Source organism: Pteropus medius, unplaced genomic scaffold, assembly GCF_902729225.1.
Source record: "Pteropus medius unplaced genomic scaffold, Ma_sr-lr_union100, whole genome shotgun sequence".
NCBI classification, from domain to species: domain Eukaryota; kingdom Metazoa; phylum Chordata; class Mammalia; order Chiroptera; family Pteropodidae; genus Pteropus; species Pteropus medius.
This window is the reverse complement of record NW_024340849.1, coordinates 45,087,888-45,091,212: the sequence shown is the minus strand read 5'-3', so window position 1 is coordinate 45,091,212 and position 3,325 is coordinate 45,087,888. Positions and strand designations below refer to the sequence as shown.

Sequence of the window (3,325 nt, the reverse complement as noted above, 5' to 3'; positions counted from 1 at the left end):
AAATAGTTGCAAGGTTCTTTGATAACCTGTGAAGCCAGAGACCTTATCTTACATTTTCGTGGTCGAGAACTAGCAGCTCTAGAAACGCTTCTGAAATGAACAAAGCATCCACAAATGAATCATTCATAAATGAGTAAGCCAAGATTCTGATGGGCAAAGTGGCTTGTTCAAGCCCACACCAATAGCTTTTGACTAGCTCCAAGCTTGATGTAGGGCCCCGAAGTTTCTTCTGTTGTTCCATACCACCTGGCTGCCAATTCTGAGAAGTGCTAGATTATTTTCTTTATTTTATTATTGTTTATGAAACATTTAAATTTTTTCAGCATATAAATTCAATATATAAATCAATGAGAAATTTTAATTCCATGTACAGAGAAATTTACCTTAGAGTTATAATCTGTTTATTAATACATATGTACCATATTTAATTTAAAAATAAAACTTTATATCAATGTTCGAAAACTTCAATTTCCATCTGTTTGAAATTATTAAGTGTGGCATCATTATGTACAGCAGGAGAATGGTATTATAGTAAAACCTCACTTATCCTACATTAGTGGGGATATAATTAGCTAATTCAAAATGTAAAGTCACCAAATTCTACTTTTATAAGCCTCGAAATAGTTTTAGAAAAGCTGATCATTTTGGATGAATAGCTTTCTTAAATATAACATTTATTTATTTATTTATTTATTTATTTATTAGGCGAGGCAACCCTTGGTTGACCTCATAGATTGCAAGAACCTTGTCAGCTTACAATCCTTTATTTCTTATTTCTTACGCCTACAGTACCTGATCTTCCTAGGTGGTCTCCCATCCAAGTACTAACCAGGCCCAATCCTGCTTAGCTTCTGAGATCAGATGGGATCGGGCCTGTTCAGGGCAGCATGGCTGTAGTAGCATATCTTTCTTGCTAGAAAAAACTATGGTCTATAACTAAGTGGTCCTTTAAGGCTTTGGCTGTGCCCTGTGTGATGGCACCTTCCAGGGCAACAGAGGTCCTGTTTGGTGACCCATTCGATGGGACAGTAAAAGACTTCGGGCTGCCTCACTCATTTTAGTTCTTGTTCCTGCTTTGGGTTGCTTGTCTCCTCTTCACTAGCACACTGTCTGCTCTGCTTCTCCCTGCTGCTCTGTCTTCTTCCTGCCTCTCTCTAATGGCTTCTCCACCCTGCCCACAATCACCCAAAGCCACACACACACGACTGACTACTTCGAATTTATCGTGGGCTAGGAAATAATTGTCTGCAGAACTAGAATAAAAGTAAAACCCCAAAACTGTGCACCTTGCATAAGAACACAGTGCAAGAAGTATTGATAGGATCATTGACATGCATGGCCTTTGAGACTTGGCCTTTGGGTATGAGTTCTGCTCCCAGTTCCAATGTGGTCAGGGATGACCAAGCAATTCTCAGACACCAGCTGGCTGGCCTACAATTCAATTTAATTTAATTCTGACACTATCTACCTGGAGATAGCAACAGATCCTTCAGGTTAAGGGTTCAGTCCTACAAGACTGCCCTCCACCTTGCAAGCCCAGGTTGTCACCTGTGCTTCTGACCAGCTGACTATACTTTGGAGGTCCCAATGACACCTTTCTTAGGTTAAATTAATTTGCTAGAATGGCTCACAGAACTCAGAGAAAGATTTTACTTCTTAGACTACCAGTTTATTAAAAAAGGATATAACTCAGGGACAGCCAGATGGAAGAGATACATAAAACAAAGTGTGGGTAAAGAGTGTGGAACTTCTAGCCCCTCTCTCAGCTGTCACTCTTGCTGGATCTCTACGTGTTCACCAACCTGGAAGCTCTCTGAAATCTGTCCTTTTGGATTTTTATGGAGGCTTAATTATGTAGGCATGTTGATTAAATAATTGGTCATTGATGATTGGCTCAGCCTCCATCTCTTCCTTTCCCTAAGTTCAGGTGGTAGGACTGAAAGTTCCAACCCTCAAAATCATATGGTTGGTTCCTCTGGCAACCAGCCCTCATTCTGAGGGGCTTTCCAAAGTTACTTCATTAATATAAACTCAGGTGTGGTTAAAAGGGGCTTGTTATGAATATTAAGACATTTTTATCGCTTAGGAAATTCCAAGGGCTTTAGGAACCCTGCCAGAAATGGCGGCAAAGACCAAATATGTATTTTTTTACTGTGAGTCACAATATCACAGAGAACCTGCCTTTGGAGCACAGAAGCTTTTTTGGCTGACTATGCTCTATGCAGTGAGCTTGCTTCAGGAACAATTTCCAGTTCTGTGAGGTTTTCACTTTTCTTATTTATTGTGTTTAATGTGCTTGGTACATCTGCTTAGCTGATTTTTAACTTGGGTAAGTTCTTGCCTAAACATTTATAAAGTGAAGCACACCAGTGGTAGAGACAGCTTAAACACCAGCAAGGACTGTGTGAGTTTTAAGACCTTGAAAGAAATAAAATCTCACAATTTCAAAGAAAAGAAACCAAGCGATATTTACTTGCCACAGTCCTGGAGAAAAGCCAGTATTTCAGGGGTAGCTATCACCAGAGCTGCAATTTTAGAGAAGGGGCTGGGAGTCAAGGTTGCTGGCTGAGGACAGGATGTTCTAAAAGTATCTATACATTCAGGAATGATGAGTAAATGTGTGGCCAGACTCCAAACACCTTTCTTCCGAGCAGGACTTTTCTTTGTCTGAAGACCTATTTGGCTGTTCTTTAATTACTGGCCTTTTTATCTTAATTGTGGAACCACATTTAATTGTTCTTTTTATGGGACATGTCACATCCCTGGCTTAATTGCAAAATTTTCTATTTTAAAAAGCCCTATTATTAATGATATTATTCAGCCAAACATGCTAAATTGAATATTGTCTTTACGGACCTTAATTTCAAATAACTCCAGAGAATGTAAAAATCTTTGAAATAACATGCTTTCAATCCCACACACTTAGCTTCTTGGTCCTTCACTGTTTGGTTCTCCTCCAACCTCCCTGTTGGCTCTTTGTGTTGCTTTGGCATCTCAGCTCTTCCTCCCTCTCTCCTCTGAATGAAGAAGTTTCCCAAAGCATGGCCACTGGCCCTCTGCCTTCTCCTCCCACGGCGTCTTGGGAAGCACTCCTCCTTGTTCATGACTCCACTAAAAATGCCAACCACTCTCTTACCATCTTTTCAAGGTCAACCCAGGTCTCCTAGTCACCCAGCATCAAAATCTGGAATAATTTTGACACTGTGAACTCTTTCAATAGCCCTGGTGTGTCAGGTAAAAACTTTCACATCAATTTCCCTTTTCAAATCCTGCTCCTTTCTCTTGATTCTCTGCTACACCTGTCCCTATATGAGCCTCCAGATAA

At 40.2% G+C, this 3,325-nt stretch overlaps 1 pseudogene; it reads right to left on the bottom strand.

The window, feature by feature from the left end:
* Positions 1–780: 780 nt before the first annotated feature.
* LOC120589898 (uncharacterized) lies at positions 781–899 on the bottom strand (annotated as a pseudogene).
* Positions 900–3,325: the final 2,426 nt, after the last annotated feature.